The 25,980-nt window shown below is 39.3% G+C and overlaps 1 pseudogene; it reads right to left on the bottom strand.

The window, feature by feature from the left end:
* Positions 1-1,743: 1,743 nt before the first annotated feature.
* Positions 1,744-2,721, bottom strand: LOC110196965 (L-lactate dehydrogenase A chain pseudogene; annotated as a pseudogene).
* Between the last annotated feature and the right edge of the window lie 23,259 nt (positions 2,722-25,980).

The raw sequence follows: 25,980 nt of genomic DNA, 5'->3' as shown, positions 1-25,980 counted from the left end.
GAGAAGGGAGGGAGATGAGAGACATTTGAGCAAGTGTTGATATTGATCAGATAGATTCAAAAGACATTGGTTACTGATTTTTCTCCTGTCATTTCCATATCCAAAGAGAATATCAAAGTTTTGAACATGGAAGATGAATGTGGTGATGCCAGAAGCAGAATTGATGAAGTCAGGAAAATGAATGTGTAGATGGAGAGATAATAAGATCAGTTTGGGATATGTTGACTTTGGGATTCCATGGGATATTCAAGTAGAGATTACAGGAGAGAATTAAAGTCAGAAGACAGAACTGGACTGGAGATATTAATTTGGAAATTAGTTGCATAGATGTGTTTTTGAAACTATGGGAATGAATGAGATTACCAAGGAACATAGTATAAAAATAGAACAGAAGGTCAAAGAAAAATCTGAGAACAGCCACCTTTAGGATGTGGAAAACATTTGAGAAGCCAGAAACAAAAAGACTTAGGAGTATTTAGAGACGTAGGAGGAGATCTCTGCGTGTATGATGTTCTTGAAGCCAAGGGAAGAGATAAGGAGGAGTGTTAAACATTATTAAATGCTGCAGACAAGTCAAGGAAGATAAGAACTGAGGGAAATACACACACACACACACACACACATGTATATCTATCCATAGCATTTGGCCATTTGGAGGTTACTGCTGGATTTGAAGAAAGAATTTTAAGTAAATAAGTAGGAGTGGAAGGCAGAATGTTAGAGGTTGAGGAGAGAGTGGGGAGGAAACTATTAGAACACTAGTATAAATTCTATCAGGTTTTAATCTACTCATCAGGATCTATAGCAATTAGTTTTCAATAATGGACATAACATTATTATTATTATTATTATTATCTTATTCCTCTAACATCTTTTGGTAGAATTCATTCGAGTAGGTATTGGGATAAGTATGGGCCTATCATTCTTTTATATTTAATGCTGTGCAGATTGTTATTCAAGTGAATGAAATGATGATTTTAAAATCATTTACTTGTTGTTTATTCAGTATTTAGAGTTAGTAGGACACTTGAGGAATTGGCTGCATCGTTGTACATATAGAGATCATTTTATATTGTATGGAAATTTACTATTGAGATATATTAAGAATATTGAGAAATGACTTGAGATATAGATGTATACATATGTGTATTTATATACATATATGTATGTGTATATATGTATACATATATATACATATATGTGTGTGTATATATACACACACATATATACATATATGTGTGTGTATATATACACACACATATATGTATATATACATATACATATGTAGACAAAATCAGGTCCTGTGGAAAGATGGAGTATCGAGCTATACTGTAGAGCCCTAATGTAGGCGAACACAAAGGTAATCAATGCATCAATAAAGCATTACTGCTACATGATGTTTTGTATCCAGGAATGTTGTTTTGTGGACCTATGGGAACCTGTAGCACCTACATATATACCTCTGGGGTGCTGGCTGTGCTTGACACCAACTATTGAGATTGTACAAGTCATATCCAGCATCATATGCAAACAACAACAGGGTTTAACAAATAGTAGTCATATTGTACTAGTCCCCATTTCTAACTTTAGGAAGAGACTAGAGTGTGGTCATAAGTTTTCCATTTCTGGTGTTCAATCACTAAGCAGAGGAAGGATTTGACCTATTTGGAAAGCTCATCTCACATAACACCTTCACCACTGTCACATTCTCTTGATAGTAAAATGGCAGCACATTGAAAGGCTTTAAAACTGCATCTCCTTCTGGATTCTCCAAAGAGTATCTGTGCTCTTCCTTAAACGGCCCTCCTCCTCCAAATTCAGGTTTACTTTCACCACATTTGAAATGCCATTCTGCTCCAAGACACGAGGGACAGTAAGGAAAACATCCTCATTAATGCCATATTGGCCCTTAATCATGGTGGAAATTGGATGTGCTCTCCTAAGATTCTTCATAATGATTTCTGCCAGATCTGCCACAGACAAGCCCAGGAAGTATGGCCCTTCATCTTGATCACCTCATAAGCACTGTCAATTCTTTCCAATTCTCTGAATCAGCATCCATTCCCAAAGTAGGATTGAGATTCTTCAGAGGGACACAGGCAGCATTCATAGCACACCACACAGGAACACTAGAGTCTCCATGTTCCCCAAGGACCCATCTATGACAACTTGAAGAATGCATACCAAGTCTCTCCCCCATTAAGTAACAGAAATAGGCAGAATCCAGATTGCAAACACTTCCAATAACACAGTTCTTAGGAAAGCCACTTAGCTTCCAGGCCACATATGTCAAAATATCCACTGGATTGGAAACAATAAGCAGCTTGCAATTAGGGCTGCATTTAACAATATTGGGGATGATTAATTTAAAGATATTCACATTGCATTGAACCAAATTAGATGACTTTCTCCCTCCTGTTGATGTGCCCCAGCTGTAACAACAACCAGCTTGGAGTCTGCAGTCACACTGCAGTCTTTGACAGAAACAATCTTTGGTGTTTTGAGGAAAAGGCTGCCATGTTGGAGATCCATCATCTCTCCCTTTAGTTTGTCTTCTATTACATCAACTAAGGCAAGTTCATCAGTCAAATCCTTCATTAAGATACTGATGGCACATGCCGTGCCAACTGCACCACCCCCAGCAACAGTGGTCTTGTTATGGGGAACCTGGTCTTCCTTTAGGACATCCACAATCAGCTGATCCTTGACAGTAGTTGCCATTTTGGGGGAGATGCAAGCTCGGACCAAGGTTGCTGGTCAGGCTGCAAAAGTTCTGAGTTAGATGTCAGACTGCTGCTCTCAGACTTGTGCCTGATTTCTTTTAATTGAATGAAAATATTAGGATACAAACTCATCTTTAGTAGGTTCACTGAAAGTATCTTTTGGGACACTCCAATAGCAGATAGGATGTCAGGGATGATACAGTATGCACCACATACTGTTCCCACATGATTTTAGATAAAACATTTATTAAGTGCTTACTCTGCTCCAGGCACTGTGATTTATTAATATTTTTTTCTGATATGTCCTGATAGTTTGAAACTATTTCATTCAATGTAGCTTAGAGATTATGAGGATTTGATATGGTAACACGTATTAAAAACATTGTGCTTAAAAAGTTTATGAGCCAATGTTATGTCTGGGAAATTGTGAGCAATAGTCTGTGATAGCGGTCTGGTTCTAATATGGTTTATTGGTTGAATTCTCAAGGATAATTTATGGTTGATATTTGTAGCATGGGAATTTGTTGTCTATTCGTTGATGAAAGATAATGAGCTTCTGATGTACAATTCTAGATACCATGTCATGTCTTGCTAGGCATTTTGTAGGCATGACATTTTCATATCCTTCAGCAATATGTTGTGATTCCCATTGTTTCATTGCGAAATCTGCATTTATCAACAAATCTGAGGTCCTGGAGGATGACCTGTCCATAATTTCTGGTGCTGATAACCTAGTCTTGGATTGTTTCCTTGAACCTTTGGTATCTCTAAACAAATCTGCATGACTAAGTCATTTGTTCAATACTTTATCTATTGTTGGTTGAATTCATATGAATGTTGCCCATGAAGGGACTTCCAGTTCCAGTCTTAGATCTAAGTTACTTCATAAGCTCCATTCAGAGGCAAACCATTCTCAGGCACATTGGACAAATCCAAGGGAGGTACCTATCATTAGTCTTTATTATTGCTTGGTTAAAGTGATATTTGCTTTTTCCAAAAGTTTTTCTGTAAATTTTAAACCTCATCTTGTGAGAACATTTGTAAATTCTATTCTTTCTATTATTAATAAGTATTACTATTCCCATGGCTGCCTTAGGGTGATGGGTCCTGTGTTTCATTATTAATGTGTAAGTTTTTGTTAGGGTATTTTCCAAATATGTTATGGTTCACTTCATAGTACCAAAATTATATGTTAAGGCTGGCATTGCATAAGTGTTAATTGCTTTAAATTGGATTTTCCTATTGATCTTTGATTTCAGCATGCCTAATAAGTCTTTTGACACGGACAGCAACAGCCATCTCCTGGACATCTTTCTGCTCCGGGTGTCTTGCCTGGAGGTAAATAAGCTATATGTAAGTATTGCCTATATTCATTGGTTCAATTTGACCTCTGAGTTCCAGCTTGAAGCCTTCAGTCTCTATCTTTCTCTGGAATAGACTACAATTTTTACTTCTTGAGTCTTGATGCCATTTTGATATTATTAGAGGAAGAATCTATGAGATAGAGAATCTTTTAAATATGTTTTTCACTGGAGTCATATAACTTGAAGCCACATACAAGTGATTAATCAGATATTTTGGCACAAACTGCCTCTTTAACTTAGAAGTCATGCTCATTTCTATTTAGGGAAGAGAGTAAGCATTTATTAAGTGCCTACTTTGTGGAGACACTGTGCTAGATAATACTCATATTATCTCATTTGATCCTCAAAAAATGAGAGGTAAGTGCTATTCTTAATCCCTTTCTATATGAGGAAACTGAGGCAGAGAGCAGTTAAATGACTTGTCCAGGGTCATACAGCTAGTAAGTGTCTGAAGTTAGATTTGAGTTTAGGTATTCCTGACACCAGAACCAGCGCTCCATGCACTATGGTGCTATCTATTAGGCAGAACCGTAATGGACTTTGTCTCCCCAAAAGATGCCACATTTTAGATCAGTTGTTCTTAGCATTATAATGTTGGTAGCCTCCTTTAAAAAGAGAACAGTTTTCTGTCTTGACATTAAATACTTTAGACTTCTCACTGTACTTGGACCTGTTTTATGTATTTGTAGTACATGAATAAGCCATAAGCACTAAATTGAGTCAAAGGCTTTATGGTAATCAGTAATGGCAGAGTGGATGTCAGGGCACTTGTAGGCAGCTTGCTCAGTAATGATCAAATAAATGAAAATTTGCTCTTTGTGCTCCAGGGACTTTTTGGCCCTCCTCCTTTGCTCTTCAGCCAACATACTGTTTTCTTTTAAGTGTTTATGTATATCTGTTTTGTTGATACAAGCTGTGAATTATTTGTATAAAGCACAAAAACATGGAATTGGCCTATATTTGGAGAGATCATCTTTTTGTTGTTGATATGTGATGTCTCCTGTTAGGAAAGGGAGGGACTGGGCTTGTGTCTAAGAGGAAGCTTGTGATGTGCCTTCATTATAAGTCATGTACCACTGTGAAGCGTTTGAGCCAATAATTATGGATATTATCCAGCCCCGCTGTTTCTAGTTTTTCAGAGAAGCTAGAGTTCCAGTCACCTCCATTGATGAAATTCTTTTGTCATTATCGTTTAATGGTGAATGAGTTGTCGGTTTTAACCTGCTTTTTTTGTTGTATTGAACTTTGTATTTTGTTGTATCGTACTTTGGTATCCATATAGATCAGGGGGTCAGCAAACTATGGCCCCAGAACCAAATAAGGCTGTTTTTGTATGAAAGAATGGTTTTTACATTTTAAATACAATTTTATTGTGTTTAAAAAAAGCATTAAAACCATTCTTAGCCATAAAAAACAGGCAGTGACAGAACTTGGCCCTTGGTATAGGTAATCAGATATTTTCCACACCTTCTTTCTTCAGAGATTCTCCCTCTCCTCTGCTTTTTGAATCATGTGGAATTATTCATTTTATCCTTTGCATTGTGTTAACTCCTTGTCCTGCCTTAACCTTTTGATTTTTGTTTTCAATCGTTCATTAAGGGAATATGGAATTTATGACATGCTTTGTTTTCTGGATTCCTTTCTAAATGCTTCTTTTTGGTCACCTTTAATTGGGTGAGATAGTGTTCAAGCTTTCTATTGTACATACCAGCTTGATGTTGTTGTTATAATAATCCAGTGCCTTTTTATGTCTTCAAAAGCTTTCTCAAAATCATTCCTGCCATGGCGAGGTGTGAAGCTTGTCCTTGGGAGTATTCCTTTGTAACAGACTTTGGCAAACAAGTTGACTGGCCAAAAACCTCCTAAGACTTGTAGTTCTTCCCAGTTTGGGAAGAGAGAAACTAGCTTGAGATTAGTTCTCAAGACAGGGGTAATGAAGTGGCAATCATACCATGGTGGTGGTATAACCACGGCAGTAGCCAGTGTCTGCCACATCTGCAGTTCCCTTCTTTCAGACCATGAGGGATGACCTCTATATAGTGGACAAGCTAGGAGGTATGTGTGATTATATTTTATCATGGCAATGGCCTCAGTATCAGGAGTGCTGAGAGAAATGAGCCTGCCAGGACAAATCAACAGGAAGGCCTTACCCTGCCCCAGCTTTACTCCTGCTTCTGTTTTTCTTAATTTTTTTCTTTTAAAGAATACATTTGTCAGATTTAAGATTATTTTTCACAAACACCTGTGGTTGACTTTTTATTTATTTTCTGGATTTTCCTTTGTTTTTGACATGAAGGCACAATGGAGCTACGCAGGATAGGGGGATCTTTTCTATCAACGGGGCTCAGGGCTCCAACCTTAGCCCATCATTAAGGAGCTTTCAGTCTGTAATTGGAAGCATAAGCACGAACCATTTCACAGCTACACTGCTAGGTTCAGAAATACCATGGATGTGGGCCTTCTTTTATAAATCTGCCTTACAGACATGTGCCAGGGCTGCACCTTGATAGCTCCAACTTTCCTCTTACAATTCTTACCATGTCGACAACTGCCACATACACTGTTCTGTGCAGGTACTGAGATGTTTTTATTCCTTCTGTCAAACATTGTGGGAGAATGCGTTCATTTGTAATGGCCATAGCAAATTCCAGCTTGCTGGACTCAGCTCGTTTTGTTACAGTTGATCTGCCGCTTGGAGTCACACTATCAAACTCAAAAAGACCTGTTTAAAATGCAGTCTAAAAAGGCCCTTCTCTTAAATTTCATTGGAAACATCAGTATTAGTTTTGTTATCTGCTTCACTATTAGGTAGAATTTCTGGAATCTGGATTAACTGAAGATTTTTCACTGATCTTTGATTGCTTACCTTTCATCTCTTCAAATTTTAGTAGCTCCTCAATTTCAGGTATCGAATGCTCTATCCCCTCTGTCTATCTCTTAGTTTTTCTGCTTCCTTTAAGATTCTACTCAAAGCCCACCTTCTGTAGGAGGTCTTTCCTTGGTCTTCCCAACTGCTTCTTCTCCCATATTATTTCCATATACTCTGCATATATTAATATACATAATATATAGTATATTATACATATACATGTGTGTGTATATATATATATATATATATATATGTATATATAAAATCTGCATATTGCATCTTGATGACAGGGATTATTTTTTACCTTTTTTTTTGTATTCCCAGGACTTACCATAATGCCTGGCACATAGTAAGCACATAATAAAAGCTTATTGATTAACTGATTGGTATAAGGATGAATTTATTTTTTACAATGGTCCTGTACTCATCAGCAATATGTTATGTGGCTTGGAGTTGAAGTTACTATTGAAAAAAAATTGGATGAATCCATTGCCTGAAACTAGAAAGATTTTTTAAAAAAATTTCTATAATACTGATGTATAATAAAAGCCTTCATACCTTCAGTGTATTTCCCAAGCATTTGTGGTTTGTCTGCACTAAAGTAGGTCTTTCTCATCTACACTGAAACATTTCCAGTAGGTAGAGTTTTGGCATTTCTGATTTGTTCTGGTTTATCTTGCCCTTTTGTGGTGGTATTCTGATAGAATACAAAATAGGATATTCTTTTTACAATCCTTCTTATTTAGCTGATTATTACAAATATTTTTGATTAGGGACAGCCTAGTCCCCTTATTTATTTATTTCTTTGACTTCTGAGAGAAGTTGCATCACACTGGATAGGAGTCTAAATCAATTAGTGATATTTCCAGAGCTCAATTTGCCAGCATTTCAAGGTCCCTGACAGCCTTCACAGTCATTACAGCAGCATCAGGGCACATAAAACTCCTATTGTACATCTCCCCTGGCTAGAATTCCTCTACCTTTCATGAATGATGAGTTGGGCTTTCAGGGGGTTATTATTATCATGATCAGTAGTGGTGGTGGTAGTTTGGCCCTTGAAAATAAAATTGCATTCAATTAATTTTAAAGTTGTAAGGGCTTAAATGCCTTTATAGCAAAATTGAAAAGCTAAAATGAAAAGACTTTTTCTTTTTTTTATGAGGCAGAGTTGGATTTGATGTCAGATGATATGGGTTCAAATACAGACTGTTACTTACTACCTGTATGATCTTAGACAAGTCATTTTTTTTTCTTTTTGACAATTTTCTCATCTGTAAAATATGGTCTAAAAGAACATGGAAACTAGAATAAAAACAACAAAAAAAAGTTTCCTAAGGAGAGCTCGAGGTGAGAAGGAAGTACAGTATAGTTCCTTTCCTCTCCTCCATTTACATGCACTTCCCTGGAGGAGTCAGATTTGCACACATGCTGCTATCACTGCCCCAACATGACTCCAAATGCCCAGGCGAGGGAGATTCCTGATTGGCTCCTACTAGACCCAGGACTCCCAGGACCAGTCAGGTCCCCCATCTTGAGAACAATAAAGAGAACGAAAAGGAGTAAAGCACAGTCTACAGGAGTATACCCTCACTAGGACCCATTGGAAAAGGAAGGAGGCAAAAATAAGAAGGGGAAGGCTACGAAAATGAGGAGAGAAAGAGAGAAGAAAAAAAGGGAATCAGAGTAGGTAGAAAGATGGAAGCCATTGTGAAGGGACTCCTTCATAATGGTAGAGGAGGTGAAGAGCATTGTAGAAACAGTGAAAGTAAAACCTTTCGAAAATTCCCAAGGACTGGATTGTCCTTCCATGACATTCCATTCTACCTCAAAATGGGATGTGTCTGAGAAGGAATGCGAAATGATTAAAGGGACAGAGAATCTGAAAAGGAGAATATGAATTCAAGCAAAGGACAATAGTTTTTGTGCCATCACTATGAAAAATCTGAACCCATTTGATACCTTGGAATGATGGCCTTTTTAAATTGAGGAAATGCTAGGCAGCTCTTCCTTACAGAAACTTGGTGGAGCTGTTGCTTTGGACTTTACTACCTAGTACATTTTCTTGGCCTAGAATACAGGGCCCACTCACATGGTGCTTACCATGGGCCAGACGCTGTACTATGTGCCGGGGATACTGAAAAAGGCAAAAACAGTCCCTGGCCTCAAGAAGCCTATGTTCTAATAGAAGACTGTTGTATCACAAACACCTATGTCTACATACATATATACATACATATGCATACATATAAATGAATGTATGTGTGTGTGTGTATACATACATATATATATATATATATAAGTGTATACACACATATAGTGAATTGGAAGTAGAGGAAAGGCATTAGCATTAAAGGGAAACAGCAAAGTCCTCTTTGGAAGCTGAGACTTGAAGGGTGCTAGGGAAATCAGGAAAGAGAGGAGGAAGGATCTTATTTGTGAAGGCAAGAATATTCAAATGTGAATGAATAAAAGAAAAACAGACTGTGAGGAGAAAGGTCAAGAGAGATAAGGATCTCAATAGTGACCTAGTTGAGCAGGCAAAGGACCAGGACCACCAATGGTTTTTATTATTTAAAAAAAAAACTTCAAAAAAAAAAAGAAATCTCAGCCTCATTAATTCTGACCTTTAAAACTGGGCTTTTCTTGAGGGTGGGGGTAAAGTTTATGAGTGGATTGAATCATAACAAATTCCAATTTAGACTCAGGGTAGCTGCCAATCGCCTCTCCTGTGAGAAACAGCTGCCAATTTTGCAGGACAGAAAAAAAGAAAAAAACCAAACCAAACCAAGGGTGTTTGATTAATCCATTCAGCAATGGGAAAATAGGCTCTTCTTCCCCTGCACCATGTTGGCAAAACAAGTCATTCTCTTTGGAAGGCCTGAGCCATGTGAAAAGAAAGGGAATGAATGGGTCAGCGTCCTTAAGTCTCATGGCCAAGAGCTGGGGCAGGAATTCTAGCTTTAAAACAGGGTTCAAGCAACAGGGTGAGTGGGTCTGGCAGAGGTCATGGGTCTTGGAAACAATTCCACACATCAAACATCTCATTTCTGGGACACAGTGACCGGAAAGGTTCTTCACTGGGGCCAAAACAAGAGCAATTAACTCCCCTTCCTCTAACCTTCTTGGGATAACTTTCGAGATGAAACGGTTTTGCTTTTCTAATAAAAAAAATGCTATTAACTCCTTCTCTGTTATTCTCCCCTGCCCCAAGTCTAATAATGTTTGCTATGAGAACAAAAGAGTCATTTTCAGGCTAAATTTATCTTCATACCATTTCTGCCACTCTCCAGTATTTGGCTCGACCTGGAAATGATTGGTGATCATTTTCCCTTCTCTTACCCACGTCCACCATACTTCCTGACATCTCCATGGTATGCTGCCTACCCCACCCTACCCTCATCCTCTTTCCAATTCTTGATCTGAGAATAGTAATCAAATTAACACCACCAGATTTCTTATTACTCTAATCCCATTCTCTCTGACTTCATTATCCAAAACACTGCTCTTTGGCCACTACTCCCTATTTATTTTCTTCTCCTGGTAGACTATAAGCTCCTTGAGGGCAGGGACTACCTTGCTGACTTTATTTGTATCTTCAAGACTTATTCTGGTGTCTAGCACATGGAAGCCCTTAAAGTGTTTTCATTCATTCATTCATTCATTCATTCATTCATTCATTCATTCATTCATCCACTCACTCATTCATTCATTTGGCACCAAGAATATGAAGCATTGGCAAAGCTATTTTTGTAAGCAAGTAAATCAGTGTTCTTCACTCTATTCTTCGTATTTGTTCAGCAATTCTAGGTGTTCAGCTAGGTGGTACAGTATATAAAGTGTCAGGTCCGGAGTCAGGAAGAATCATCTTCCTGAGTTCAAATGTGTCCTCAGACATTTACTGGCTGTGTGACCCTGGGCAAGCCACTTAGCCTTGTTTGCCTCAGTTTCCCCATCTGTAAAATGAACTGGAGAAGGAAATGGCAAACCACTCCAGTATCTTTGCCAAGAAAACCCCAAATGGGATCATGAAGAGTCAGATAGGACTGAAAACAACTAAACAAATGTCCCAGTTTGCCATGCCTGTGACTTCTCAGACTAAAACACTCATTCCTAGCTGCCACTACCCCATATGTTGTCTCCCTCTGTGACAATGTAAGCTCCATAAGGGCAAGTACCACCTCACATACTTGTACTGTTTTCATAGTGCTTAATAAAGAGCTTGGTAGGGATTGGCATATAGACTGCACTGGTGATTTCAGTTGAATAGGGAACTCCCACACCAGGAAACTTCATCTGTAAGTGATGATTGGCACTTTCTCTGTGTTTCCTAGAACACTGCAATGTTGTGTCTTGCCCAAAGTCACTCAACCAGTAGATATCAAAGGCAAGGCATGAACCCACGCTGCCTCCCTGTTACAGAGTAAATACTTACTAAATTTTTTCCTTCTCATTCATTGGATTTTACCCAAAGGGCAAAGGAAAGTTGTGTAGTGAACTTAAGTTGGTTGTGGCAGGCTATTGATGATGCCTTGCTCTTCAAAAGTGGCATAAGATACAAATGATCAGTTGTCATTATTATCTAAATGTATTTGCTGTCTTTCATATATAAAAAGTGGCATAAAAGACATTATAATAATAGATACCATTTATATATAGCACTTTACGGTTAACTAAGTGCTTTACCTATGTCAAGACATTATATTCTCACAACAGCCCTGTGAGGTACATGCCATTATTATTCCCATTTTACAGATGAGATATAGAGGCACAAAAAGGTTAAGTGATTTACCCAGGGTCACATAGCTTCTAATCATCTGAATTAGAATCCATACTCAAGTCTTGTTGAGTCCAAGCCCTGCACTCTATCTACTATACTCCTTAGTTGACATGATTACAAACATATAGGACCAGAAAAGGAGGTGGTCCAGTCATGAGGTCAGAGTGGGGGAGAACTAAAAATAAAGTCCACTGGATATTTCAGAGGAATAATAGCTGGGCCTCCATTATTTTAGGTGGATCATCTATGAAAGATTTGGGGGAAGATGCAGACCTCACAAAATAAGACGGGGAAAGTTTGTGAACAGTATGGGCAGAGGGAGTGCCCACCTTGAAATCATGACTCCATTAAAGTTTCCAGAGAAGTCCTGTATAGAACTCTGGGATAGGTACTCTAAGTCCAAGTTGCTTTTTTTAAAAATTAAATAAAGACCTAATCTCTGTCTTCAAAGAGTTTACAATTTACTCCAAAAGCATTTTGTTCCATCCTTTTGATCTCTGAACTCCAAGATAAAAGTTATTCCTTTTGCATGAGTCACCAACTATCACCTTATAGTGAATGAGACTAATGCCAGAGAATGATAGAAGCTCACTCTAGTTTTCATCCAGACTGAAATGGATTAAAGATATTGTGATCAATTCACTTCCCCAAATGATAAAGGGAAAGGAAGCTTTCCTGCTTTTATTCTACTGAGTAATATTTATTTTCCTGGAATTTTGGTCTCTGCCCTCATAATGTCTCAACCTTCGAGCAAAAATTCCTTAATGCAGTGGGATTGGAATTAGCAATATAAAACTGTTTCATAGAAGAGGTGGTATAGCCATGCTGTCAGCAAAAGCTAGACTTTTCTGGTTAAACCTATCCAGTAACACTGCCTGGTAGTTTTGGGACTGGAACCAAATCTCATCTTCAATCAAAGGAGTTCAGAATGCCCCACTTAGACTTTAAATGTGTCACTTTCTAATTTCTTAAGGCATTCAAAATCCCCAGCTCAGCATGGGATGCCGGCCAGGGGTCCTTGAATAGCCACCAGCAAATTTATTAATCAGTAGAGTGCACTAGGAAAACAAATTCCACTTCGGGGCTAGTTAAATTCCTTCTAGCTCTATAATTCTGTGATTCTACTGCTGCCGAAGTTGGTTGTGCACCACTGACCATGAGATCCTTGATGAGGACAACATCCGGCTTTCCTGTCAGTTCTCAGACTTGCCTCTGAGGCTGTAGGGAAAGTGCCAAGGTCCCCCTCTCCTTCACCATCTGTGTTGCATTAAGATGTATGCATTTGGAATTGTTTGTACTCTCTGGAAATACATTTACGCACACACACACACACACACACACACACACACACACACAGAGTCATAGTGAGCCCTTGTGCCGGGTGGGTTACAACAGTCACCAGGAGATGCCCTGCTGGAGTACAGTCCCCCAGCAGCTGTCAGCTTCTCCAGAGGGGAAAGTAGATAGGGCAGGAAATTAATACACCTTTCAGAAAAAATAATAACTGCCCACACCAAGGAGTAAAGGGTTAAGTGGTGATGTTCATTGTCACATGATGCTGGGAACAAGAGCTTAGCAAGAACCCCAGGAATCAAGGGAAGGCACATCTTGCCTGCATATGTGGCCCAGACCACAACACTTCAAAGTACCTCCCTCAGACCGACATAACATTCTGACGCCGACTGTAAATGCCCTTGACACGCAGAGTGGAAAATATCAAACGCTCCAACAGTCCCCAAAATGCAGTGTCTTTGCACTGGGAAAGGCCTTAATGAGGCCGCAGTGAAGGGAGGGGAGGGGTGGAGGTCAGGAGAGGAGGGTGGAGTAGAGATGCTATGGGGAAGGAGCTAGGAGCCCGAGTGAGGGGTGGAGGCTTAACGGGTGGTTCTGATTTAAGCCTTGTTCTGATTCATTCTTGTGTGTGCAATTGGACTCAATATGATATGAATCTACATGCCCTAGGAACAGAATAGCTTTGGGCCTTGCACCTTAGTTCCAGGCCTTTCTGAGTCAAGACCCTTCTAGCTTACTCCCCCTTGTATAGACTATAGCAGATGACTCTCAAATCAAAGAATTTCTTGACCCATCAAGCCACAATTTTCTTGCAAGGACGTTTTGTGCTCCCCCAGTGCTCGGCACTATTCCCAGCAATCGTGCTTTCACTGAGTTGTCTTTCACTTCAAGCCTCTTCCTGGAAAGTGTCCAAGAAAGAGACAGGAGATCAGTCTGGTGTTCTGGCGTCATCACGCTTCTGATGACCAGTCAGTCCTGTGACTCCAAGTTTCCAGCATCTGCCACCGAAATTCCCTTCCTTACAACTTTCCTGGGAAAGAGATATCTCTTTGGGTGGACCTCAATTTCATTGGCTGCTCCAATCAATATGGAGATAAAAGATAGGGCAGTCGTTTTCAATGTCAACTTCAACAACCATGTAGTTCTCAATTCTTGACATAGTGGATAGAGCACTGGACTAGAGTCTGATCTCAAGTCTGACACTCACTAGCTGTGCAACCACAGGCAAGTCGTTTAACCCTGATCAGCCTCAGAGTCAGAGTAGTTGTCAGTAAAATGAGGAAACCATTACTCACAGTAGATAATTATGAGTTGCCAACTTTTGTTGATGCTACTACTTCAATATTACTAATCTCTGATGCATTCTCTGCTTTCACTCTATGACCAAACCTAGTTTAGACCCTCATGTGTATAGATATTGAACTAACAAATGAGAAGACCTGACTGATACTGGAAGGACCCATCATAGTAGAATATGGACTTTATTTAACTGCCAAACCATCCATTGTATGTATTCCTTTTATTTTTTTGATACTGTGTCAGATGAAATATTTGTTCTTTCTTCTGAATTTGTTTTATACTACTGAAAAATCGTGGTTTTATATGAAGAATTGGTTTACAATTTTTGAAGAATTTGTATTATAATAAGTATAGACTTCTCAGGCATATTATTTGGCCTCTGCGTTTCTGGGCTCCTTCCTTTCCAATTTATTTTCTATGATGCTGTCATATTGATATTCCTAAAGGTTAGGTCTGACATGGTCACTCCTTTGCTCAACAAGATTTAATGCCTCTGCATTGCCTTTAGGTTAAAATATAAACTCTGCTCTCTGGCATTAAAAGCACTTTATGATCTCTCTACAGCTTATCTATCTAGGCTGATTAAGCATCACTCTAGTTTATACTCCCAACACTTTAGCCAAACTGGTCTACTTGCTACTTCTGACATATAACATTCCCATCTCCCCCCGTGGTACCACTGCATGTGCTCTCCCTCCTCACTTCTGCCTCTTGGGATTCCTAGCTCCTGGTGAGGGTCTGCTCAACTGCGATCTTCTTCAAGAGACATTTCCCAATTCACCAAGTTGTTGGTGCTCTCCAACCCCAATCACCACGTATTTATTTTAAATATATCTTGTATTTACTTATCTGAAAACTGTTGTATCCTCCCAGCAGAATGCAAGCTTGTTGAGGACAGGGTCTGTCTCACCTTTGTATCTGTATCTCCATTGCCAAGTATAATGTCTGGCATGTTAATTAATGACTGGTCATTGGCTGGTTGGCCATGACAAGGCTCATGGAATCATAACATTTCAGAGTTGTAGGAGACCATAATAGTCAACTCACACACGAAAGGAATTCCCACTAGATGACACGTCCCAAAAGTGGTCATCTACCCTCTGCTTAAATACCACCAAGGAGGGAGATCCTACACCTATTGAAAGAGCCCATTCCACTTAGGAAAAGCCCAATATGTTAGGAAGATTTTCCTGATGTCAAAAACCTAAATTCGTCTCTTTGCAACTTCCAGCTTCTAATTCTGATTCTATTTTCTGGGACCAAATAGACACAAAGAGTCTCCTCATGACACTTCTGTGCCTCTCCCCCATCCAAGTTTTCTCTTTTCCAGGCTAGAAATGCTCTGTGCCTTTACTGCCTCTCATGTGACACAGATTCCATTCCCTTCACCCTCTTCTGGACACCCTCCAACTTGTCAATACCCTTCTTAAACTATGGCACCCAGAACTGAAAAAGATGCTTGAGATGAGGTCTGACCAGTGCAGAGTACAGTGTACATCCTCTCCCAGTTCCTGTACTCTGAGCTCTCTTTAATGCATCCCAAGACGGCATAGCTTTTTAGGGGTTTCCACACCACACTATTGACTCATATGGTACTCATAGTCCATGAAAACCCCAAATCCTTTTATGAACAATTCCTATCTAGCCAGGCCTCCCCCATCTTATACTTGTGAAGCTGATTTTTTTTTTTACCCAAGTACAAGTCTTTACTTATATTTATCCCTATTGAGTTTCCTCTTATTAGATTTAACTCAATCTCTAGCAGCTAGAGTCTAGCCTGTCAAGTTCCTTTTAAATCCTGGCTCTGTCTTACACTGGGTTAGCCTTCTTTCCTATATTTGTCATTTGCAAGTTTAAGGAATAAACCTTTTATGCTTTTATCCACACCATTGACAAAAATATCAAATAACATAGGGCCAGGCATAGATTTGGGGCAGTTAAATGACTCAGCGGATAGAGAACTAGCCCTGGAGTCAGGAAGGCCTGAGTTCAAATCCAGCCTCAGACACTTACTAGCGGTGAGACCCTGGGCAAGTCACTTAACCTCTCTGTTTGCCTTAATCCACCAGAGAAGGAAATGGCAAATCATTCCAGTATCTTTGCCAAGGAAACCCCATGGACAGTATGATCTATGGTCCATGGGGTCGTGAAAAGTCGGACCCAACTGAACAACATCAAAGGCAGAGATCCCTGGGATACTCCCCTGGAGACCTCCTGCCACATTGACATTAAATCATTTACAATTATTCTTTGAGACGGTCCATCTAATCTGTTCCAAATGTATAAGAACTCGCTATTCTTTTTTTTAAATCCTCATTTATTCAAATGGAACAATGTATATAAAGTCCTCTGCAAACTTTAGAGTGCTACATAAATGTCAGCTATTATAATTATTACTAATATAAATCCTGAATGGATTTGTTCACTTTAAGTCTCTCATATGGTACTGATGATATTATCTAGAGATTTACCTGTTATGTAGAGGCCGTTAAGGGGCACAGTGGATAGAGTACCAGACTTTGTATCAGGAAGATCTGAATTCAAATATGATTCAAGAAACTTATTAGCTTTATGACTCTAGGCAAATCATTTAGACTCCTCCAGTTTCAATTTCCTTATCTGAATCTACCTCCCAGGTTGTCGTGAAGATAAAATGAGATAATATTTTGTAAAGCATTTTGCAAACTTTAAAATTGCTACATAAATGCTAGCATTATTACTCTGAACTTAACACGGCAGTGAGTCACTTTAATTGGATTAGCGGTTTTCCTTGAACTGCAGAGTAACAGGTATTCATATCTCCTCCAAGGTCTGCCATACTCTTCTTTGGTTGCTAGGGTTTACTATTCCTCAGTAGATTGGCATATAAATCCCTTCTGGTTCTCTCTTCCCCTGTCTTTGTCCCAGTTTTAATCTCTCATGGATTGTATTCTCCAGAAGAGGGAAGTATGGGAAGTTGTCAAAATCACTGATCCATCAGTGAGCCAGAGGAAAAGCAGAGGACAGAGCCCAGCCACCCAAGGGAGTGCTCTTATGCACACTCAGGAAAGATGGAGAATTGTGGGGAATTTTTAGCTGGAAAAATAGACACATTCAACATACACTCTGTTAACTAGTCCCAAATCAAGCAGACCCCAAAGGATTCATCAATATCTGTCTTGCAAATTACATTTATATGTTTTTAGATGATATTTAGGCTGTTACAATTCTTCAGGTTTAGGAACATGGGAACTTGAGCTAAACAAATAATAAAAAGGTAAGAAAATCTTGGGACATAAACAGTTACAGGTAGAACACATTTGAGGGCAGGGAGGAGTTACATCTTACAAACAGGCGCATAATAGAAAGGAAGCGTAGAGGAGGTTGTCATTGGTTCTGAAGCTTTAATTTTCACTGCTGGAGGTAGGCTACCAGACTGAAAGTATTAATCTTGCCTGGTGCCAAACATTACATTTTACATAACCTGCAAATAATCTATCAGAACTGCCCTTGAAAGAAGTACCTGACTTCTCTCCCTCCCTGAAAGATTACAGGTAGGCAAAGATATTGTTTTGATATTTGACAAGATGTTCTTCAGATATTGGCTGTAAGTTAGAGTAAACACCCAATAAGACTCAACAAAGACATCCATTCATTGAAACTGTGAAAAGTAAGGTGTATTCCTTTAGAATCTAGAATACTATTTCTCAATGAGTTCTGTAAGGTATTCCATGAATTCCGTATGGTGAGTCATGAAATTTTAGATATGTTATTGCAGGTAAAAGAAAATTTATAAATAGTTGTGTTTAATATTAATCTTTCTGATCCAGTATACATTGTATGGCAAGTATAGTATCTATGAGACTAATGAAATATGATTAGCCTACTTATGCACCAACATCACGACATGTCAGACCTTGAATTTCCAAAGAATTCAACTTTTATTGAGCTTCCATTAGTACTGCTGAATTCTATGTTCACTGTGCTACGGTTCCTCATGGCAAAGACCACAAGCAAAAGCAGTTTGAGAACTATTTATCTAGAGGTAATTAACTAGTTACCTTAATGTTCCCAAGGAGAGCCATCCAAGACAGCTGGGTATGATGAGGGTGGGGAAAGGGGAAGGAAAGAGACAGGAAGGAGCCCCAGTCTCTACTATACAAAAGTACCCTGGATAGCTAGTGAGACAAAGGGCAGGATAAGAGCGGGTAATTACGGAGTGAGGGAAGCACACAAGGTCATTGTCCTTTACCTTTCTTCCATTTGGCTAAGGGCCCACTTTCGTCCCAGTCCCCTAAACAAAATTTTAGAATGTCAGAGCAGAAAAGGACCTCAGGGCCCATCCAGCACTACTTATACCTGAATCCAAATCTCCTACATAATCATTTCTAAACAAGTGCCTACCCACTTGAAGACGTTCAGCAAAGGGGAAGCCACAGAGCCTTCCATTTTGGAACAGTTTTCTTTTGGGGGAAGTTTTTTTCTTACATCTAACTTAAATCTGCCTCATTGCAACTTCTGTTGCTCCTCATCCTGCCCTTCGAAAAGGATGATGATGATGAAGATGAAAAGAGTATTTTTAGAAAGCTTTAAGGTTTACAAAGCATTTTACATAAGTTAACCCGATTTCACAACAGCCATGGGAAACAGATTATTATTCCCATTTTACATCTGAGGGAACTGAGACACAGAAGGATTAAGTGACTTGCCCAGGATCACACAGCTAGTCAGTGTCTAAGGCAGGTTTCAAACTCAGGTCTTCCTGACTCTAAGTCTTACATGGTATCTACCACACCATCTACCTGCTGAAGGAAACAAAATAAGAAAAGAGAAGAAGGAATGCTGTCTTACAACCTAGAGTTGTATCCCCACAAGTAGAACACATTGCACAGGCACATAAAATAACACTAACCTTTGGCTTAGTGGCCTAAAAATTCAAACTATATGCAAAATGTTAATTGAATTTAAAATAGAATTAATCCCCCATAAAATATCTTGCCAAATCACAACTTCAGTCATTCTGTGAGATAAATAGAATCGTGGACTCAGATTTGGGAGGGATCTTAGAAATCATGTAGTCACATCCCATTTTATGTATGAGGAAACTCAGGCCCAGGGAGGTCAAAGGACTTGTTTAAGGTCACATAGCCAGTAAGTGACATAATTTTGACTAGAATCCCAATTTTTTGACTCTGGTGATCTTTTGAATTCCTCCTATAGTGAAAATGATATTATAGTATACTCATCTCACTGTAATGCAGAATAACACTAACGAGGATATTGTTGCTTTTCTCTACATTTGTATTAGAGAGGGCATGTGTGTAGTGTAGTTAATAGAGAACTGGCTTTGAAGGTAGAGCAATGATCTAGGTTCAAGTCTTGCCTCTGACTGTGCTGGCTGTGTGACCCTGAGCAAGTCACTTAAGCTCTTAGGGACCCAGTAGATTCTCCAACAATGATTGACTGAGTGAAAAAGCAGTTGCTAAGTGCCTCCTTTGTGCCAGATACAGTGTAATGTGCTAGGAATAAAAGTAGAAAAATGAGAATATTCCTTCCCTCAAGGAGCTTGTTTTCTGAAATAGGAAGATAAATACTATAGGGGTAAAGTGGCCAGGAAAGGGAATTTGGGTCTGGTGAGGTAATGAAGGAAACAACTGAAGAGAAGGAGGGGCAGGGTCAGAGTTGTTCATGCAAGCATGCTTTTTAAGAGAACAGATGACAGAGAAGATGAATGAGTCTATATTTGAGCCTTGCTGTGCTTCTGAGTGAGAAGAGAGGAGTGATCAGGGTCCCATGCAGTCCAGTTGAGGAAGCAGCCATGCCAGAAAGAAGTTTGAGGGCAGAAGTAAAAGTCTCTGCCAGAGACAGAACAGTAAGCAAAGAAAAACATCAAGAAATGACTAGGTTCTAAGGTCCAGCCTTGTCTTTCCCATCAAACATTGACCCTCTGGGAGCTATGGCTATGAAAATAGCCTTGTGGGAGTAGGTGGACAGGTAGCTTCCATATTTTGTTCCTGGAACTCCTGAGTTTTAAGTGTGCCTAGAGAGTCTTGAGAGGAACCATCATCATGGAGCATGTGTAGTAATTGTGCTAATTTATTTGGTTTTTATTTCTTTTGCTCTGTAGCTGTCCCTTCCAGGGTTACTCCCCCAATTCACCCTTGCACAGTTAGTTTATAGTCCTCAGAGTAGCAGTGGACTGCAACCACTCTACGTATAAGAAACCATGAGGGTCTAGTTTTTCTAATACTTTCATCCATGAGCCCCCATTGGTGTGTTTCCCATTAATAACTGGCAAAACTCCATTAGTGTTTAGAAAAGAGATTTACTGAGAAGATATTCACACACACACACACACACACACACACACACACACACACACACACACTGTCCATAGAGAGACTGGGCTCAAACTTAAGGTGCAATGGTAGCCAAGCACACATGTAGCAAAGAGGTACCTTACATCTCCTGGTATGGGAAGTCCTTTTCTTTCTTTGTACAGTCCTCCCCTAGTTCCTTTTGGGTTATCTAAGGTATGCATCCCAGCTGGGCTCTAATGGTCTGTGCCTTTATTGAGTCCATAGTTGGCACTTCTCAAGGGGTCATACTCCATGACGCTATCTTCCCTCAGGTGACTATCAGTCCTTATCCAGCCATTTCCACTGATGCTCTAGTACATATCTCAGCGACCACATTGAAGCCCTCCCAGGATGTTTTGTACTTTGTGAAGATCTCACAGTCACCAACTCAGTGATTCCATCTCAGGACACTTGTTCACATAAGGTCATGAAAGAAGAAACACAAAAGAGGCAGAGGTGCCCACATGCTCAAGGCTCACAGCCAAGGGGGAAAAGGGTGCCTGCTACCCAATCTTTGGATAACTCAGAGTCATCCTCACTCTTCAAAGCCAAAAGGAAGAGAGCAGAGGATGATCCACCGAGTGACTCCTTTAATACATCTGAGAAGTTGCAGCTCAACAACCCTCCAAGCTTTTCAAACCAGTGAATGTACAGCCAGAAACCAGCCCTCCTCCACCCCACCCTGAACTCTCACATGATTACTTGGCTTACACAGGGAATGTTCACATATGCTCCAAGGACTGGCAACTAAGTATGTTCTGGGTCAAAAGGGCTTCATTATACTCTTATGATTAGGAATTGAGAAGTGCATACACATATATAAGTTATTTTAGGGCAGCTAGGTGACACAGTGGATAGAGTGTCAGGCCTGGAGTCAGGAAGACTCAACTTGCTGAGTTCAAATCTGGCCTCAGACACTTATTATGGGGCAAGTCACTTAATCTTGTTTGCCTCAGTTACCTCATCTGTAAAATGAACTGGAGAAAGAAATGGCAAACCACTCCAGGATCTTTGCCAAGAAAACCCCAAATGGGGAGTCACACATGACTGAAAACAACTGGACAAAATCTTTTGTGTAGTTGACTACATTAAGCCATGCTTCTATGAATGAATTCATTAAAAATCAGCAACAAAGGGAAGAAGATAGATTTCTCTGGTGGATTGGGGAATGAGGCATAGGAATCTAATTGGATGAATCCACATCTGCCACACAGACTAATGAGAGGAGTGCTAACACCCACAAATGGAGTAGAATAGGGGATAGCAGTAGCTAGCTCTAGGAGAGCCATAGAGAACTTGGATGTTTCCCTGAGTTTCCTCTGCCGCAGAAAGCAGAACTTCTTGGATTATCATGTGACTTTCTATTCTTGGTCCTCATCACTGAATAGGTAGTCCTATGACCACTGGTGATCTCTGGTGATTAAATTAATAAATACTTAATGATCAATTGATTAATTTCTGAGGAAAGAAGGAAGGAAACAAGCATTTTTAAAATGTCTACTATGTTCCAGGCAGTGTGTTAATCACTTTATTAATCTTATTTGATCTTCACAACATCTATGGAGGGTAGGTGCTATTGTTATCGTCATTTTACAGATGAGGAAACTGAGGCAGAAGAAAGTTAAGTGACTTGCCCAGGGTCACATAGCTAGGAAGCATCTGATGCTGGATTTGAAATCAGGTCTTCCTAACTCTATGTCCAGTACTTTATCCACTGTACCACCTAGTCTCTCCAAAAATGTGGTTTCTAAGGAAGACTTCATCAATAGCATTTCAACATCAACTTTAGTGACTTCATTCAGAAAGACACACAATAAAAACTGGGAGGAATAGCTAGCTTGTTAGTTGAATGAGAAAGAGTCCAAAGTAGTCTTCATAAATGTAGCTTTACCCCAGGGATGTGGTGGAGCCAGTTTGGTTTTCTGAAAGTCAATTGTTACATTTTCAGTGTAAGTATTTACACATAAAACAATTGGCAAGTATGCAAATCAGGGCTTGATTTGTTGTTTTATTAATTGTCTAGACTTAGGAAAGTATTAGTGTTAATAATGCAGATTAAAAAAATGACATACACACTTTTTTTTTCTGCAGAGATCTGGTTGTTAAAGATTTACTAGCATACCTCTGCCCCACCTCCACCCTAGGTAGATTTGGCAGTCTCTAGCAGTTGCTATGTGCTGCAGATTGAGTGACTTTGACTAGCTGAGAGGCAAATGAGTCTGTGAAGGATGGATATGAGGAAGCAACTATCAAAGAGAGAAGCAGAGTTCAAGACAGATACAGAGAGAAAAGACGTAAGCTTTGGAATGTCCAGTTGGTGTCCCCAGAGAGACAGACATGGAGGAAAATTGGCCCCACAATATGTCCCTTGATGCCTAGTACCTGCGCCCTCCGAGATTACTAAGATTGATTTCTCTGATGGTTTTATTTCTTTCCTTAGATGATCTGAGACTTTTATCTTGTCCCTAAGTCAAATATCTATTCTAGTATGTAATGTCTGCTTTTGTCTTGCTTAGATAAATGTTTACTACCTATCCATGTTTTTCTTTTATTTAATAAGCATTTGGTTAGAGGAAGCTAACCTGAGAATAAGCTTCTTGGTCTGAGACAGGACTACGTCCTATTCAGCACAACTAGGGAAAATTACTTTAATTCAGAACCCTTCAAAAGAGCATCATATCCTGAGACTGCAAATGTAGACGTCCTGGAGGTAGACATAATTCTAGTTTAATATTCTTCTTGGAGACAGGAGAGTAGAGACAGAACCCCCTGCCAGGGCCCTCCTCCTGGTCCTTTGAAAAGTGGAAATCATAGTATCCCTTGGTGATGTGAAATGGAAATCTCCAGATACCAGATTTTCTCTATCTAAATATATCTCTGCAGGGGTTGCACTGGGTTCCTTTGGCTCTGATTAAACCCTGTGACACAAGCCAACCTCTGTCAGATGAAGAAGAACAGTGTATCAAATCTAAGAAGATGACATTTAGTAGGGAAATTGTAGTCTTACACTTAAATTAGAATAACTAACAATTTTATACTAAGGCATAGTAGGGGAGATGTGAAGAGAGAAAAATATATATGAGAAAAACCTAAGAGGTTTAGAGGTCTACACACTCAATAGGAGTCAACAGTGAGACATGGCCACTATAAAGCTAACTCCGTCAGAAGCTGCATTAATCATAATGTCTAAAATGAGGGAGATACTGGAGTCCACATCGGGGATCAGCTTTAAGTGCTACAATCCTAGGAAAGACACTGATGAACCAAAGCATTACAGAGAGACCAACTAGTATAGGAAAAAAAAATTCTAAAGATGGTATTATATAAGGATTAATTGAAGGAATTTGAAATCTTTAGCCTAGAATTGCAAAGCTTCTTAAACTTTTTGCACTCACAACCCATTTTCACCTTTTAGCAGTATTTGTTGGCATATGTGGCTTGAGTGCAAAATGGTCATGCTTTGTGTTCAGAGCCAAGACTAGGTCTGTATACCCAAGAGTTCAAAGAAAAGGAAAAAGGACAAGTTTGTACAAAAATATTTACAGCAACTCTTTTTGTGCTAGTAAAGAATTGGAAATTGAGGGGGTGCCCGTCAATTGGGGAATGACTAAAGTTGTGGTATATAATTGTGATGGAATAGTATTGTACTAAAAGAAATGACAAGCCAGATGGTTTTAGGAAAAACCTGGGAAGACTTATATGAACTCATGCAACACCAGGAGAACATTGCACATAATAACAGCAATATTATAAGGATGATGAACTGTGAAAGACTTAGCAACTCTGACAAAAACAATGATCTAAGATAATTCCAAAGGAGCAAAGATGAAAAATGCTATCCATCTCCAGAGACAGAACTGATGAACTCTGAAAACAGAATGAAGCATACTTAAAAAAGCCAAAAACCTTTCTTTATTTATATTGTTTTATTCTGTTTGTGTTTTCTTTTGCAACATGGGCTAATATGGAAATATGTTTTGCATGATCTCACTTGCATAATCAAGATGAAATTGCTTGTTTTCTCAAAGAGGGGGTAGGGACTGTAAGGAGGAAGAGAATTTAGAAATAAAATGTTTTTTAAAGGATTTTTTACATGTAACTGGGAAATATTTCATGAAATAAATAGAAATATATGTATATATACACATACACATACATACACATACATATATTCATACATATATAAAAGGGCCCATGAGTGTCTATCATCTGCGTCTTTAGGACTCCATGTCACCCCATATGCTACTACTGTAAATACATACATTTCCCTTGCTTATTTTATGAGTGCGTCTTGAAGGAAAACAGAGGATTTGTGTGTGTGTGTATATGTGTGTGTGTTTTAAGCTGTCATTTTTCTTGGCAAAAGTTATAAAGACTATAGCCCTCTTGAGAGATTTGAGTTTTGAAAAATTTTGAACTTCTTTTCAGTGAAGTTAATTTTCTCACGAAGCCTGGATACCCTGCCCTTCCGCACCCCCATTGCCACTCCTGTTTACACAAACCCTAACCATCCTTTAAGGCCTAGGGACTCAAACTTAAAAAGTTGAAGTGACTTGCCCAAGGTGACAGCTCGAAATGCCACTCCAGGGTATATCTGGGGTGGTTGGGTAGGAAGGCACTTATCCTGTTACTACTCAAGGACAACTTTCCAGGACGATAAGTGGAAGACTCTATGTCAATTGGTATTCATAGAAGAACTTTTTCTCCTCTGGGAATTCCTTCTACCAATGAAATCACAGGTACAGTCCCTATCTTATGGTATTTAACTAGAATCCCAGGCAGCATGTGATATTGACATATGTATCATTTTCCTCTATTAGTCCTTAATCTCCCCAAGAAGAGAGTTTGAACCTGATTCACCTTTGCATCACTCACAGTGGCTAGTAATAATAATAAAAACTTACAATAATATACCGGTAAGTTTTGCCAAGTTCTTTCCATACATTATCTTGTTTGATGCTAATAGCAACACTGATTAAACATTGCAGGTATCATTATCTCTATTTTACAATTGAAGAAACTGAGGCTCAGAGACATTAAGGGACTTGCCCAGGATGACACGACTAGTAACAGTGAGTGTGGTTTCAAACCCAGATCTTATTCTTAAGTCCAGCACTGTATCCACCACATGTGGCCTGGAGGCCACAGGTTCCCTACCCCTAGACTATACCTTGCAGTCCCATTTATGAGCACATAAATAACACTCAGTATACATTCATTCAATGAATGAACAAGAAAGCCAAAACATCCATTCAAGAGTACTTTTTTTTAAGCTTAATTGTTTAGGATGAGGAGGCTCAAGTTACAAGCTACCACA

This window comes from Phascolarctos cinereus, unplaced genomic scaffold, assembly GCF_003287225.1.
Source record: "Phascolarctos cinereus isolate Bilbo 61053 unplaced genomic scaffold, phaCin_HiC Scaffold_5;HRSCAF=322, whole genome shotgun sequence".
NCBI classification, from domain to species: domain Eukaryota; kingdom Metazoa; phylum Chordata; class Mammalia; order Diprotodontia; family Phascolarctidae; genus Phascolarctos; species Phascolarctos cinereus.
Note: the sequence above shows the minus strand (reverse complement) of the source record. Positions and strands in the feature narration are given on the sequence as shown.